General features: G+C 46.0%; 1 protein-coding gene across 9 annotated transcripts in view; it reads left to right on the forward strand.

The window, feature by feature from the left end:
• The window catches only part of KMT2D (lysine methyltransferase 2D), a 1,543,965-nt gene that overhangs the window by 952,678 nt on the left and 573,755 nt on the right, over positions 1 to 17,532 (forward strand). The window lies entirely within an intron of this gene.

The raw sequence follows: 17,532 nt of genomic DNA on the forward strand, positions 1-17,532 counted from the left end.
GCACACTTGTAGGAAAAATAAAGTTAAGGCGATGTCTCAATGGACATAAGATACAAAGTTCAAGGGCGAAGAAGTTGTCCACCAAATTAAAGAATCTTCTTTTATTGTTCGTACATGAGCCAGCCGACACGTGTTTCGTCGCCAGAAACCACACTGTTTCTGCGACTCCTCAGGGCTGGGGAGGATACAAAATAACGGATGGAGTATACAATGATACAGCATGAAACAAGTTGTAATGGTGACTGTATATGGTGTGGAGTTGTGAGGTGAGTAATAGAAGTGAGAAGTTTAATATTCACATTTCTAGTGTGGATGCACACAATACCACCTAATCACCGAATGAGAGTAAGCGAGTACAGTGTAGTAGAATAGGTGGATCGGCAGTGCCTACAAAAGTGATGTCTAACACAGTTCTATAAGTTGCATATAAAAACGTAACTAACGGTGACGCACCAAGAAGAAAAAAGTGAGTTGGGTACAATAAATGGGGAAGTGAGTGGGGTTTCAGCTCACAAATAGAGAACGGGGTGTGCATCCTACCTGTAGGAGAGAGGTGTAAGAACAGCAGGTCTGTAATGCCAGGAAGGACAAAATAGGGGAGAAAAAAAAAATATATGTACCGTCACAGGGTGTTCTGACGTAGATCAGAGTTGTGATCAAATTACGTAAGAACGGGTGTCCCGGGCAGGGGCACGTACAATGAAAGGAAAAAGAATGGAAAGAATTCTCACCGCGGTGCCGGTGATAATTCCGACCCGGCTCCGCTCGAGACCGGGTATTGTTGAAAACACGGATTTCGTAAAATGGAGAGATGTTTATCGCGCAGTGCTGTGATAGTCCTGTGGACAGGGAAAAACGTCTCATAAGTGGTAGACCTAAGTGAGTATCACAAAGTGAGCACCTTTCTTGGAAGTGTCTAGGAGAAACTGGGTATATTGCTCACCTTAGTTGGAAGACCTGGTTTCTCGAAGTGTGCGTATTGAGGCTGAACCGGACCTCCGTGTCTTCAGAGTTTAAGGCAAGAGGCCTTATAGGACAGTAGGTCCCTGTAGGGATCCAAATTCATCAAAAAAGGGACAATCCACAAAGAGGCCGAAATGGAGGAATCCGAGTAGAAAGGGGGACAAAAAGATAGAGCAATTAGCGTGAAGATCCTTGTATCAGGAACTCCCTAGGGCACTGGTGACAGAAAATAAATCAATTAATTCGTCAACCCCGATATAGGTGTCACTCTAAAAGACGGTCGGTTGAAAGTAGTGGATTAAATGTAAAAACGCCCAAATAAAAAACGCCCAAATAAAATCTAACGGTCACAGGCTATTACTAATATCTGATGCACAGTCAAACAATATCAAAGACATGCCTCCGAGGCTCACGTTAATAAAGCGAGTTCGCTTACACGGAGGCGTTCGTGTCTCTCTTTAAAATACAAGACCCTTTTGCCCAAAAGGGGGCGGCTTTGCTCTGCATTCTAAAGTTAAGAAAGCATTCTTAGTGGGTTAAGACATTAAAAGGAAACCCTGAATGTAGCTGTCAAGGAGCATTCGCTCCAAAAGCGTAACTTACCCGAAGTGCGGGGATGCTTCGGCCGTGACTCTTTCGAGTCTGTGTTTCTGTTCCGGGTGCGGTCACGTGTCCCCGCACCCGGAAGTGAATTTATAGCCTTCTGCCTGTCAGGTCCCGGATGTTGGTGACTAGAGCGCCGGCTCTGGTTATCCAACATAATAATCGTGCGCGCAACTGAAATAACTAAAAACCGATATAGTAGCGGGACCGAGATCAGGAATATCAGATCAAGAATTTGTGTAAATAAAAGTAATTATTGATTGTATAATCAATCCTGGGGAAAGAAAAAAGGGTGCATATCTTAACGCATGCAAAGTGTTCAAAGCAACAAGTAAAAAACTGTGACTATTATTAAGAACAGTCTAGAGAGATTCACATATCGTGGCAGAGCAGGTAATCAAAATCATTAAATGTGATGGTGCTGGATGACACTCACGTGACATTATATATAGAGGGTGCACCATCATAGGGCAAAACCGCACAATACAAATTGGGATTATACTAGATGGAATTCTCGTGACATATATATACAGGATGCATTGGTAATAGATCCACATACTTAGTGATTCACATTTCTCCTCCTTTGTGTAAAGTCTTTTCTAAATGCAGTGTGGAGCGGAGAGTTTGAGGGAGCATCCCCTCAGCAATAATGCATGAATAAGTGGGCCCTCATGTAAGTCTCGAAGGGAGTGTAGGGATTGATTAGACATTTGGTTGAGATGTTTAGTCACAGCTCACCTACGGTGAGATGAATTGCAGGAATTCAGTACCTGGAATGGTTAAGTGAGATAATGCTTGATTCAAGGGGATATAATCTCATATAAGAGATAAATTACTTTTAATCACCCAAGAAATATTGCATCTCGTGATCAAAATTTAATCCGTGGTCGACGCTCCGTAAGCGGAGAATCCACGTGGCTTCTAAGCGTCTAAGTCTGAGTTCCCGGTTACCACCCCTTATTCCTAGAGGTACAGTGTCTATCCCATAGAAGGATACCGTTTTGTCAAGGTTCTGGTCCGAGCATGCAGCCGCATGCAAGGCCACGGGATATCTTGGATCTTGTTTCTGAATAGCCCTAATGTGCTCTGCTATTCTGTCTTTCAGAGGACGGATGGTACTGCCCACATACATTTTCTTGCAAGCACATTCAATAATGTAAACTACAAAACATGTAGTGCAGTTAATGTTCGTTCTGATGTTGAATTTGGTTCCTTTTGTGTCGTAAAATTCTTTAGTCTTGTGTTTTGCCCAACGGCACATGGAACAAAATCCACATTTGTAAAATCCAGTGTTTCGTACTGTGAGCCAAATGTTAGTTGTTGAGTCTCTTGGGATGGTAGGACTTAGTCTGTTACGTAGCGTTCTTCCCCTTCTGTATGTGATCAGAGGGTATTCACCTATGTATTCCTGAATGCTTTTATCACCTTTTAGAATACCCCAATGTCTGACTAGACTTCTGCGTAGTGTTCTGTTTTGACTGGTGTAATCCGTAATCAAACGGATCTTGGATGTGTCAGATTCTTTATCAGTCCGTTTTGTCATTAGTGTATCCCCTCTTTTGATGTTTTTCACACGAGTGGTCGCTTTTTGTAGTAGCTCATCTGTGTACCCTCTTCTTTGGAAGCGGGTGGTCATTTCCCTTAGATTGAGCATGAAGTCCTTGTCATCACTGCAATTTCTGCGTGCTCTTAGGAATTCACCATAAGGAATGGTGTTGATTTGGTGTGGTGGATGGGCGCTGTCTGCACGTAGGGTTGAATTACAGGCCGTGCTTTTTCTGAAAAGTCTGCTATTGATTTTGTTGTTAGCAATGTAAATCTCAAGGTCCAGAAATTCTACTCTGTCTCGACTAGACACAATAGTAAAGCTCATATCCCACGTGTTATGATTCAAGTAAGCATGGAAGTCATTCAAATGTTCTTGTGTGCCTGACCAGATTAAAAAACAGTCATCAATGTATCTTCCCCAAAAAACTATTGAGTCTACAAAAGAAACACCCTTAGGACCCCAAATCAGGTCCTTCTCCAATGCCCCCATGAAGAGATTGGCAAAGGAAGGGGAAAACTTAGAACCCATGGCAACACCTCTTGTTTGTTTATACCATGAGTTGTTGAACATAAAGACATTGTTCTTGAGGATGAGTTCCATCATTGCAATCAACATGTTCGTGTGTTGCCACATGGTGGCCGGTCGATTGTGTAGGACTTTGGTGATCGTCTCCAACCCTAATTCTGGTTTGATGCTTGTGTATAGTGACACCACATCCATAGTGACTAGAATGTTACCTTGTTGCCACTGTAGATCAGAAAGAAGGCTCAATGTGTTTTGTGTCCTGGATATAGGAGGGAAGATTGCGTACTAAGGGTCCTAAAAATAGGTCGACATATTCTGATAGTTTTTCAGTAGGGCCCCCTATGCCGGAGATGATAGGTCTGCCAGGGGGGAAAGGGAGGTTTTTGTGAACTTTAGGCAGTGTGTAAAGCCATGGGTGCGAAGGTTTGAAAACTTTTAGATCCCAGATCGGAGTTTCTTTCTGTAGTCTTCTACGCTTCCCCCTCCTACCCCTCCGCCGCACATCACCACTTTGAGGAGAGTCACTCATCCCCAATATGAATCGAGATAAAGCTGCTGAAGAACTTTTCGATAATCTTGCCAAGGGCATGTCTACTTATAGAGCAACTACTGAGTTTGAACCAGGTGTCCTTACTATAAATGACATTCATACTACCCAGCTTCTTCTCTCTTTAACGGAGAGGCTGATAAGGGCGGAAATATAGTGGTTATGAACAAAAAAGACTACAATGATGAAATTCTTAGCCAGTTACAAGACATCTCATGCTATGAACCTCTGAACCACAACCCGATTGCCTCCCTGACTACCCTGATCAACAAATCTTTACTAAAATGGAAAGAGGAGGGTCTTCTAAATGAGGACGAATACCTTTATCTAAAAGTTTTCAAACCTTCGCACCCATGGCTTTACACACTGCCCAAAGTTCACAAAAACCTCCCTTTCCCCCCTGGCAGACCTATCATCTCCGGCATAGGGGGCCCTACTGAAAAACTATCAGAATATGTCGACCTATTTTTAGGACCCTTAGTACGCAATCTTCCCTCCTATATCCAGGACACAAAACACATTCTGAGCCTTCTTTCTGATCTACAGTGGCAACAAGGTAACATTCTAGTCACTATGGATGTGGTGTCACTATACACAAGCATCAAACCAGAATTAGGGTTGGAGACGATCACCAAAGTCCTACACAATCGACCGGCCACCATGTGGCAACACACGAACATGTTGATTGCAATGATGGAACTCATCCTCAAGAACAATGTCTTTATGTTCAACAACTCATGGTATAAACAAACAAGAGGTGTTGCCATGGGTTCTAAGTTTTCCCCTTCCTTTGCCAATCTCTTCATGGGGGCATTGGAGAAGGACCTGATTTGGGGTCCTAAGGGTGTTTCTTTTGTAGACTCAATAGTTTTTTGGGGAAGATACATTGATGACTGTTTTTTAATCTGGTCAGGCACACAAGAACATTTGAATGACTTCCATGCTTACTTGAATCATAACACGTGGGATATGAGCTTTACTATTGTGTCTAGTCGAGACAGAGTAGAATTTCTGGACCTTGAGATTTACATTGCTAACAACAAAATCAATAGCAGACTTTTCAGAAAAAGCACGGCCTGTAATTCAACCCTACGTGCAGACAGCGCCCATCCACCACACCAAATCAACACCATTCCTTATGGTGAATTCCTAAGAGCACGCAGAAATTGCAGTGATGACAAGGACTTCATGCTCAATCTAAGGGAAATGACCACCCGCTTCCAAAGAAGAGGGTACACAGATGAGCTACTACAAAAAGCGACCACTCGTGTGAAAAACATCAAAAGAGGGGATACACTAATGACAAAACGGACTGATAAAGAATCTGACACATCCAAGATCCGTTTGATTACGGATTACACCAGTCAAAACAGAACACTACGCAGAAGTCTAGTCAGACATTGGGGTATTCTAAAAGGTGATAAAAGCATTCAGGAATACATAGGTGAATACCCTCTGATCACATACAGAAGGGGAAGAACGCTACGTAACAGACTAAGTCCTACCATCCCAAGAGACTCAACAACTAACATTTGGCTCACAGTACGAAACACTGGATTTTACAAATGTGGATTTTGTTCCATGTGCCGTTGGGCAAAACACAAGACTAAAGAATTTTACGACACAAAAGGAACCAAATTCAACATCAGAACGAACATTAACTGCACTACACGTTTTGTAGTTTACATTATTGAATGTGCTTGCAAGAAAATGTATGTGGGCAGTACCATCCGTCCTCTGAAAGACAGAATAGCAGAGCACATTAGGGCTATTCAGAAACAAGATCCAAGATATCCCGTGGCCTTGCATGCGGCTGCATGCTCGGACCAGAACCTTGACAAAACGGTATCCTTCTATGGGATAGACACTGTACCTCTAGGAATAAGGGGTGGTAACCGGGAACTCAGACTTAGACGCTTAGAAGCCACGTGGATTCTCCGCTTACGGAGCGTCGACCACGGATTAAATTTTGATCACGAGATGCAATATTTCTTGGGTGATTAAAAGTAATTTATCTCTTATATGAGATTATATCCCCTTGAATCAAGCATTATCTCACTTAACCATTCCAGGTACTGAATTCCTGCAATTCATCTCACCGTAGGTGAGCTGTGACTAGACATCTCAACCAAATGTCTAATCAATCCCTACACTCCCTTTGAGACTTACATGAGGGCCCACTTATTCATGCATTATTGCTGAGGGGATGCTCCCTCAAACTCTCCGCTCCACACTGCATTTAGAAAAGACTTTACACAAAGGAGGAGAAATGTGAATCACTAAGTATGTGGATCTATTACCAATGCATCCTGTATATATATGTCACGAGAATTCCATCTAGTATAATCCCAATTTGTATTGTGCGGTTTTGCCCTATGATGGTGCACCCTCTATATATAATGTCACGTGAGTGTCATCCAGCACCATCACATTTAATGATTTTGATTACCTGCTCTGCCACGATATGTGAATCTCTCTAGACTGTTCTTAATAATAGTCACAGTTTTTTACTTGTTGCTTTGAACACTTTGCATGCGTTAAGATATGCACCCTTTTTTCTTTCCCCAGGATTGATTATACAATCAATAATTACTTTTATTTACACAAATTCTTGATCTGATATTCCTGATCTCGGTCCCGCTACTATATCGGTTTTTAGTTATTTCAGTTGCGCGCACGATTATTATGTTGGATAACCAGAGCCGGCGCTCTAGTCACCAACATCCGGGACCTGACAGGCAGAAGGCTATAAATTCACTTCCGGGTGCGGGGACACGTGACCGCACCCGGAACAGAAACACAGACTCGAAAGAGTCACGGCCGAAGCATCCCCGCACTTCGGGTAAGTTACGCTTTTGGAGCGAATGCTCCTTGACAGCTACATTCAGGGTTTCCTTTTAATGTCTTAACCCACTAAGAATGCTTTCTTAACTTTAGAATGCAGAGCAAAGCCGCCCCCTTTTGGGCAAAAGGGTCTTGTATTTTAAAGAGAGACACGAACGCCTCCGTGTAAGCGAACTCGCTTTATTAACGTGAGCCTCGGAGGCATGTCTTTGATATTGTTTGACTGTGCATCAGATATTAGTAATAGCCTGTGACCGTTAGATTTTATTTGGGCGTTTTTTATTTGGGCGTTTTTACATTTAATCCACTACTTTCAACCGACCGTCTTTTAGAGTGACACCTATATCGGGGTTGACGAATTAATTGATTTATTTTCTGTCACCAGTGCCCTAGGGAGTTCCTGATACAAGGATCTTCACGCTAATTGCTCTATCTTTTTGTCCCCCTTTCTACTCGGATTCCTCCATTTCGGCCTCTTTGTGGATTGTCCCTTTTTTGATGAATTTGGATCCCTACAGGGACCTACTGTCCTATAAGGCCTCTTGCCTTAAACTCTGAAGACACGGAGGTCCGGTTCAGCCTCAATACGCACACTTCGAGAAACCAGGTCTTCCAACTAAGGTGAGCAATATACCCAGTTTCTCCTAGACACTTCCAAGAAAGGTGCTCACTTTGTGATACTCACTTAGGTCTACCACTTATGAGACGTTTTTCCCTGTCCACAGGACTATCACAGCACTGCGCGATAAACATCTCTCCATTTTACGAAATCCGTGTTTTCAACAATACCCGGTCTCGAGCGGAGCCGGGTCGGAATTATCACCGGCACCGCGGTGAGAATTCTTTCCATTCTTTTTCCTTTCATTGTACGTGCCCCTGCCCGGGACACCCGTTCTTACGTAATTTGATCACAACTCTGATCTACGTCAGAACACCCTGTGACGGTACATATATATTTTTTTTCTCTTTTTTCCTCCCCCCCCCCCTATTTTTTCCTTCCTGGCATTACAGACCTGCTGTTCTTACACCTCTCTCCTACAGGTAGGATGCACACCCCGTTCTCTATTTGTGAGCTGAAACCCCACTCACTTCCCCATTTATTGTACCCAACTCACTTTTTTCTTCTTGGTGCGTCACCGTTAGTTACGTTTTTATATGCAACTTATAGAACTGTGTTAGACATCACTTTTGTAGGCACTGCCGATCCACCTATTCTACTACACTGTACTCGCTTACTCTCATTCGGTGATTAGGTGGTATTGTGTGCATCCACACTAGAAATGTGAATATTAAACTTCTCACTTCTATTACTCACCTCACAACTCCACACCATATACAGTCACCATTACAACTTGTTTCATGCTGTATCATTGTATACTCCATCCGTTATTTTGTATCCTCCCCAGCCCTGAGGAGTCGCAGAAACAGTGTGGTTTCTGGCGACGAAACACGTGTCGGCTGGCTCATGTACGAACAATAAAAGAAGATTCTTTAATTTGGTGGACAACTTCTTCGCCCTTGAACTTTGTATCTTATGTCCATTGAGACATCGCCTTAACTTTATTTTTCCTACAAGTGTGCTGCAGAATTTGTTTTTCGTGTACTTGGTGTGTCCCAAAAACACATCGTGAGGGGTTACAGGGCTTTGCCTCTCTTCTGCATGCACCTTTTTGCCTTCAAACATCCAACTGTGCGCCATCCTAGCAGTGCGCCCTTTTAGTGCCTCACACCTGAAACCCTGCTTTTTTCTGTTTAAGTACTTGATTTGACCACTGTGTTTGAAGAGTTTTATTAATTTCATCAATCAGGATTTATCAATTCTCCTGAGAATCTGAGTATATGTGGATAAGACCAAATATCCCTTTATATCACACTCCAGCAGGTCCTTCCACTCCTTTTACAAAACTACTTCCTTGCCACTATAGATCTCAAGGACGCCTACTTCCACATTCCTATCCACACAGCGCACAGAAAATATCTCAGATGTGTACTAGACGGTCAGCACTACCAATTCAAAGTACTCCCATTCGGAGTCACAACAGCACCAAGGGTGTTTACCAAATGCCTAGCGTTAGTAGCAACACACTTAAGAAGACAGCATATTCACGTCTTCCCATATTTAGATGACTGGCTCATAAAGGCCAGCTCATACAACCAGTGTGTACAACACACTCACGCCACAATTCAACTACTCCACGACTTGGGATTCACAGTAAATCATACCAAGTCACATCTGCAACTGTCCCATGTACAACAATACCTCTGGGCTACAATAAACACCGAATTAGCACTAGCCTATCCTTCTCCAGCCAGGATAACAAGTGTACAAACTCTCCTAACAAAATTCAAACAGCAACACACTCTTCCAGCTCGAGTGTTCATGCAGCTCATAGGAATGATGGCATCTTGCATATTCATAGTACCTCACGCAAGACTGCAAATGCGTCCACTTCAAGAGTGCTTAACACGTCAATGGAACCAGGCTCACGGTCAATTAACAGCTCTAGTGTTGGTAGACAGTCGGACTCATCGCTCTCTGCAATGGTGGAGCACCAAAAACCTTTCAAAAGGCCGACCGTTCCTAGAGCCAGTTCCTCAAATAGTCATAACAGCGGACGCATCGTTCTCCTGCTGGGGAGCTCACCTACTGCATCACACCATGCAAGGCAGGTGGACATCACAACAAAAGTCACTCCACATCAACCACCTGGAGTTACTAGCTGTATTTCTAGCCCTAAAAGCATTCCAAAAGCAAGTATCAGGCAAAGCTGTCTTAGTCCGCACAGACAATATGACAGCCATGTACTACATAAACAAACAAGGGGGAACACACTCTCTACAGCTCTCTGTTAGCGCAGCAGATATGGAGATGGGCTACACCACTAAAGATCTTTCTCTTAGCCCAACATGTTCCAGGAGTACAAAACACCATAGCAGATCTGCTAAGTTGACAAAATCAGCAGATACACGAATGGGAACTTCATCCACAAGTTCTTCAACCATTCTTTCAACTGTGGGGGCAACCTCAGATAGACCTCTTCGCTACCCACGAAAACACAAAATGCCCAAACTTTGCCGCCAGATATCCACACCCGCTGTCCAAAGGCAATGCGATATGGATGAACTGGTCCGGAAAATTTGCGTACGCTTTTCCGCCCCTCCCACTACTTCCGTTAGTGGTACGCAAACTACAGCAACATTCCCTAAGACTCATTCTAGTTGCTCCAACTTGGGCCAGACAACCGTGGTACACCTCGCTGCTCCAACTTTCTGTGGTACTACACCAGAAACTATGCCTATCTCCACACTTATTAACGCAGAACCATGGAGAGATCAGACACCTGGACCCAGCTCAGCTCAACCTAGCGATCTGGCTCCTGAAGTCATGGAGTTTGGTTACCTTAACCTCCCTCCAGACTGTAGGAACGTTATTAAAGAAGCTAGATGTCCCACCATTAGAGCCTGTTATGCGGCTAAGTGGAAATGGTTTGTAATATACTGTCAAAACAACCACATCAATCCTTTAGATGTGTCTATTCAACACATCATAGGATACCTATTATGCCTTCAATAGTGTAATTTAGCGTACGCGTCTATCAGACTGCACCTTGCTGCCATTGTAGCATACTTACAAAATAGACAACATCTATCTCTTTTTAGAGTGCCTGCCATAAAAGCTTTTATGGAAGGACTCAACAGAATAATCCCTCCCAGAACACCACCTTCACCGGTGTGGAACTTAAACATTGTTCTCACACGGTTAATGGGACCTCCCTTTGACGCGTTACATAAATGTGAATTGCAATTCCTAACTTGGAAAGTAGCTTTCCTAGTAGCTATTACTTCTCTCAGAAGTTAGTAAACTACAGCATTCATCATTCAAGAACACTTTCTGCAAATGCACCATAATAAAGTAGTTCTCCGTACTAATCATAAATTCCTTCCAAAAGTCATTTCACCCTTCCATCTAAATCAGTCTGTTGAGCTGGCCATATTTTTCTCGCAGCCACAAAAAGTAGCAGAAAGAGCTCTTCACACCTTAGATGTCAAAAGAGCATTGCTTTACTACATTGAAAGGACACAAACTTTTCGTAAAACTAAACAACTTTTTTTGTCTTTTTCCCCACCACATAAAGGTAACCCCATATCAAAATCTGGGATAGCTAGGTGGATTGTCAAATGCATACAAATCTGTTACCACAAAGCTAAACGTACGTTATCTATTCCTCCTAAAGCCCATTCTACAAGGAAAATAGGGGCTTCAATGGCATTTTTAGGGAACATTCCCCTAGACGACATATGCAAAGCAGCTACATGGTCTACACTGCACACATTCACAAAACACTATTGTGTAGATGTGCAAACTAAACAAGCTACTGTGGGCCAAGCTGTACTAAAAACTCTGTTTCAAACCACTGCAACAGATACTGGTGGTCACCGCTAAAGGTGGGTACTGCTATACAATCTATGCACAGTGTGTAATCTGCAGCTCATATGCCTCGAATGGAAAATGCTACTTACCAGTATGCATCTGTTCTTGGCATGTAGAGCTCCAGAGTTACACATGCCTACCCGGCTACCTTAATCTGTTCCAGTATTATCTTAATTAGATACAAATTACATGGACATCATTACTTTTCTTGTAAAACTCCATCACTTCCCGAATGGCGAAAAACAATCTGGGGATGGAGCGGATGCCCATGCGCAGTATGATCCAAAGGAGGAGTCACCTATCCTGTGACTTCCAAAGACTTTCTAGAACAAAAACAAACTGCAAACATCCGGGCCCAACCCTAGGTGGCCATCTATGCACAGTGTGTAACTCTGCAGCTCTACATGCCAAGAACAGATGCATAGTGGTAAGTAGCATTTTCCTTGCCATTTGTTACACTTGCAGCAGTCAGGATTGGCTTACACTTCCATCCGGCTACATCTGGCTGCAATAGCTTTATATCTACAAAATAGGCAACATTTTGCGCTTTTCAAAGTGCCCGTAATTAAAGCTTTCATGGAAGGACTTCGCTAAGGGGACGCTGCTAATTCTCTCACCTTGTCGGGAGCACTGCCCTTTGTGTTGCTGTTGGGGAGGCGCTGAGCACCAGGACCACTGCCTGCCTTCCCGCAGCTGTTGCTTTGCCTGCCACGGACCTGCTTCTACCGCCATCACTCGCGAAGCCCGCGGCTGATAGAGGCTGGGCTGGGCCAGGCCAGCCCTCTAACTTCTCACAAACAGACTGGGACTAAAGCATAGCAAAAGTAAGCCGGCGACAATTACTACCTTTCGACACTGGGTGGATAAGCTGATTACTTGGTCTGCAAATTTTCTTCGTGCTGTATGCACATTACAGTCTATAATCTACAGTCTAGTGGCTTTAGCTGGGTGGGGGGTTTGCTTACGATCGTGTTTTCTCTTTAAGAATACACCTGGCACTATGAGTAAAACTACACTTAAGGGGGCCACTGGGGCAGGGGCAAGGGTTGTGGGGACTCTAGATGCCTTCCTCCCACGGGCAGAATCCGTGTTAATGAAGGAGATTGAGCTCACAGAGAGGAGGCTCTCATTAGACCCACTTAACCCGCTTGTAAACCCTGTATCCGCGCCGGAGCTAACTGCAGTGATACAAGCATGCCCTATAACTCAGCGTGTGATAATATCCACCCCGCAGCAGGGCTCTCTACAACTTACACAGACGGCTAACACACCCTGTTCATCCCCATCTACCTATCCTCCTTTCACACGCACTAGAAAGTCAAGGGCTACACAAGCTTTTAGAGGGAGAGATCAACCCATGAAAAGGAAAGCATGCAGTGCACCTAAAGGAAGCCACCAGAATTCAAAACAGGCGAGGAATAAAAATCCTGCTTATGGGTTGGGGGCACAAACAGAAATAGCGGTGGACCCGGAAAACAACAACAGGGTTAAGGGTGGTAATAATCATCCTGTACCTACATCAGGACAAAGCTCCTCTAGCGACAATCTCGATTTTTTTAATTTGCTGGAGGAAAGGCTTTTAGTACTAATTAATCCAGTCCTGGTGAAACTTGAAGCAATTGACCGTATATTAAGCAAATTAGAACACTTATCTAAAGAATACCCCATCCCTACCAGGATTTAACCCTCCGATGAACAAGCGGTCAATGAGCGGAGCGCTGGTGTTTCTAGAACCTCCACTATAGGTTCTACACGCCCACTATTGATACCTATGGCAGCCCAACCGGACCATCAAACATGTGTATTGACCCTAGAGCCAGGTTAGTGCCACAGGGCCCCACAGGGAGATTACAGGGAGTGGGAAATCATATGCCCCGGGAAGTGTTTCTTCATCTTCCTCCGGAGGCAAGTCCCTATACTATCATCCTAGCAAATGTCCCGAAACTCCCAGATCGAGAAGAGGAGCATTGGTCTTCCCTTAAAAATAAGGCACTCCACTTCCTAAACGGGAAAACAGGGCTTGAGGATCATCTTTTTAAGGAGTTTAAAATGGTGAGAAGGGTTGCATGGGTCGGTCAATCTCGAAAGGGTATGGCAGGAGACTGTGTTGTGCTAAGTTTTAGGGCCCCGGAAATGGTGGGTCACATTCTGGAGCAGGCGGATACGTTCAGGACTAGTACTGAGGGCATCAATGTTCTACCGCTGGGTTATTTCTATCGACCATGTATCCTTCATAGGGGTAACGTAGGAAGACAATACACAAGTCACAAAGGACTTACAAATGGTCTGACTCCGGACTCAAGTGCTTCAACCAGCGGCAAACTCTTCGGAGCCCTTGCTGCCTTTTAATGATGCACTGTCTGACGTTCTTTTGGGCACTTGGTCCAGGTCCATTACAGGGGCTCCTGTGGATAGGAACGTGGCCTGACGCCATCGCCCTGCTCCGGGCTACCCCCTTTTTCTCTCCCAACACTTCACCCCTGAGAGCTTGGTTGTCCAAGCCTCTGCATCGCAGAGCTCATTCCCTTCCACACCTCCGTATAGAGAAACCAAGAAGCTGGAGCAGCGTGGCAAGAAGCTGTTTTCGTCTGCCAGCTTAGGATTGCGGTCGGTGTACACCGCATGCCTCTTGGGCCGTTATTCCCACTCTGTGTGAGACTCGGTAGCGCAGGTACTGCCCAATTGTCCGGAGGATGCCCAGACAGTACTTGCCCAAGCAATTGCAGCTGGGAGGGACGCAGCTAGGTTCACCATCTGTTGTGGACTTGTACCACCGAACAGGGCTATTTCCACGACGGTGGCACTTTGGCGCCATGCCTGGCTGAGAACTGGCTTTTCGGGGGATGTCCAGAACACCTTGATGGACATGCCCTTTGATGGCATTCTCCCTTTTGGCAACAAAGCGTATTGTGCGTTGGAGCGGTTCAAGGACTCACAGGCTACGGCCAAGTCCTTAGGCCTCTCTGCCACTCGGCCTCCTCCGCCTTCTGCTTTTCGCTCCTTTCGTGGCCACGGAAGGGGTTCCCCAACACGTTCATTCCAGAGCCACAGGCCAGTGCAGCAACGACCTCCGCGCGGCCAAGGACGTTGGAACCGCCAAAGCAGTTCTGGGGGCCAGCGGCCTGGTCAGTCCACCTCCATCCCCGCAGCATCCACTTCAAATCCTTTCTAGTCTGACCTTTGAGGCCCATCAAACGCCATTGGGCGGCAGAATACACCATCATCTCCCCCGCTGGCGCAACACACTTCGGACAGGTGGGTGCTGCATATAGTCTGAAGTGGCTACTCCCTCCCCTTCTGCCATGCCATCTTGGTACGACCGCATGTCGGGGGACCATCTTGCGCTTCTTCAGCAGGAAGTCACAGCCCTCTTGGCCAAGGGGGCCATTGAGCGTGTTCCTGGGCCAGAAGTAGGTCTTGGTTGCTATTCCCACTACTTTCTGGTCCCCAAGAAGGACAAGGGCCTGCGTCCTATCTTGGATTTCAGGGACGTCAATGGCTTCCCCTGGAAGGAGAAGTTCAAGATGTTGACGCTTGCTCAGATCTTGTCTGCTCTCGACCCTGGTGACTGGATGGTAGCGTTGGACTTGCAGGACGCTTATTTCCACATCCCCATCCTGCCGGCCCACTGTATTTGCGGTTCACGGTAGGCCACGAGCATTTTCAGTTTACCATACTCCCCTTCGCCTTACCAGCACCCCTCGGGTGTTCACGGAAGTGATGGCGGTGGTCGCAGCTCATCTATGCTGATCGGGGGTTCCAGTCTTTCCCTATCTCAACGAATGAATTGTTGAAGGCGGACTTGCCCCACGCAGTCGTCTTCCCACCTCCAGACTACGGCCGGCCGACCTGCATTTGCTGGGGTTTTCCATCAACGTGCCGAAGTCTCACCTGATTCCCTCCCAGAAGCTCCTCTTCATCTGAGAGGTTCTGGATTCGGTGCAGTTTTGGGTTTATCTTCCCGAGCAGCGAGTCCGGGATATTCAAGGCTATGATTCTGATCTTTCAGCCTCTATCCCTGGTTTCGGTCAGAATGATCCTTCGGCTACTGGGCCTGATGGCCTCCTGCATCCTGCTGGTGGATCATGCCAGATGGCATATGCAGGCTCTGCAGTGGGACCTGAAGTTCCAGTGGGCACAGCATCAAGGCAATCTTTCCGATCACGTCCAGATCTCAGAGGGCACTGCACAACAATTGCAGTGGTGGCTCACGAATTAGGATTGGGTCAATGGCAGATCCCTCTCCCTTCCCCAACCGAAGTACACAGTGGTTGGTGATGAAATACTCCCTCCTGGGATAGGGCGGCCACATGGGAGAGGCGGAGATCAGAGGCCTCTCGTCTCCGACTGAGTCCTGACTCCATATCAACCTTTTGTAGCTTCGGGAGATCCAATTTGCACTGAAGGCATTCCTTCCCTCTGTCATGGGGAGAGTGGTTCAGGTGTTCAGACACCACCACCTCCATGTGGTACTGCAACAAACATGGCGGGGTGGGGTCGTGGACCCTGTGTCAGGAGGCTCTGCGCCTCTGGACATGGCTGGAACATAAAGGCATTTCCTTGGTGGTTCAACATCTGTCAGGTTCTCTGAACGCCAGGGCGGAAGAACTCAGCCACCGGTGCATGATGGATCTCAAATGGCGTCTGAACTCTGACGTGGCGCAAGGACGTGCAATGTCATCAGTTCTGAGCATAGAAATATACAAGGCGGCACTCGCTAGGCGACACTTTAAGTAGCGAGTTGAGTTGCGGTCTACTATACACCTTTCTGCCTATACTACTTCTAACCAGAGTGCTGAAGAAGATCAAGCGCTACCGGTCCCAAGTCATTCTTGTGGCTCCGGATGGGCTCGAAGAGTATGGTATCCCGAGCTACTCAGCATGACGATCGATCCCCCGCTCCGCCTGCCTCTTCGGGAGGATCTTCTGTCGCAGCAGCAGGGGAGGGTTCTCCACCCGAACATCTCCAGCCTCCGCCTCCTTGCGTGGGGATTGTGCTGCGGCAGTTGACGTCTTTTGACCTGCCTCCCGAAGTTCGTGATGTCATTTTGGCAGCCAGGTGTCTCTCCATTAAAACGGTACACAACTGCAGGTGGAATACATTTGTGGCATGGTGCACAGCAAAGTCTTTGGATCCCCTTTCTGCCCCTCTATCAGAGGTCCTCCTCTTTCTACTTTCTTTGGCCCAGCAGGGCTCTGCTCTGGGCACTATCAAGGGCTATCTCTCTGCTATTTCAGCATTTTTACGGCTTCCAGATCAACTTTCCCTTTTCAAGTCCCCTGTTGTAAATAGATTCTTAAAAGGCATTACTCCTCTTTTCCCTCCTGTTCCTTTGATAATGCCTCAGTGGGACTTGAACCTAGTTCTGACTTATCTGATGTGAGCTCCCTTTGAGCCACCTAACAACTGTTCTCTTCGTCTTCTTTAAATATTGCTTTCCTGGTGGCCATCACCTCTGCCAGAAGAGTGAGTCAGTTCCAGGCTGTTTCTTCTAAGCCTCCATTTCTCTCAGTCCATCCGGACAAAGTTGTTCTGCGGACTCGTCCATCTTTTCTGCCAAAGGTTGTCACTACCTTTCACATTGGGCAGACCAGCTTCTTTCCATCTCCTTATCCCTCAAAATAAGAAGAGGCTCCACCGTCTGGACCATACACGTGCACTCTTTCTATCTGATCCACACACAACATTTCCGGGTGTATGACCAGCTCTTTGTTGGCTATATGGGCTCCAATAAAGGTCTGGCCATGAACAAGCAGACTATCTCTCGGTGTGTTGTTCTGTGCATTAAGGCTTGTTATTCTTTGGCTAAAAAGGAGCCTCCGGTGGGGCAACGCGCCCATTCTACCAGGGCGACTGCAGCCACTACTGCTTTGGGGCCGGGAGTTCCCTTGCATGACATCTGTCAGGCAGCTACGTGGGCATCACTGCACACGTTTACCAAGCATTACTGCCTGGACAGCCAAGTCCGGAGAGACGGCTTCTTTGGCCGTTCTGTTCTCCAGGACTTTCTCGTGTGATCTTGGTTTGCAGACCAACCACCGGGGTTGGTATTGCTGGGGTATCTATTC

Source organism: Lissotriton helveticus, chromosome 1_1 (genome assembly GCF_964261635.1).
Source record: "Lissotriton helveticus chromosome 1_1, aLisHel1.1, whole genome shotgun sequence".
In the NCBI taxonomy this organism is placed as follows: domain Eukaryota; kingdom Metazoa; phylum Chordata; class Amphibia; order Caudata; family Salamandridae; genus Lissotriton; species Lissotriton helveticus.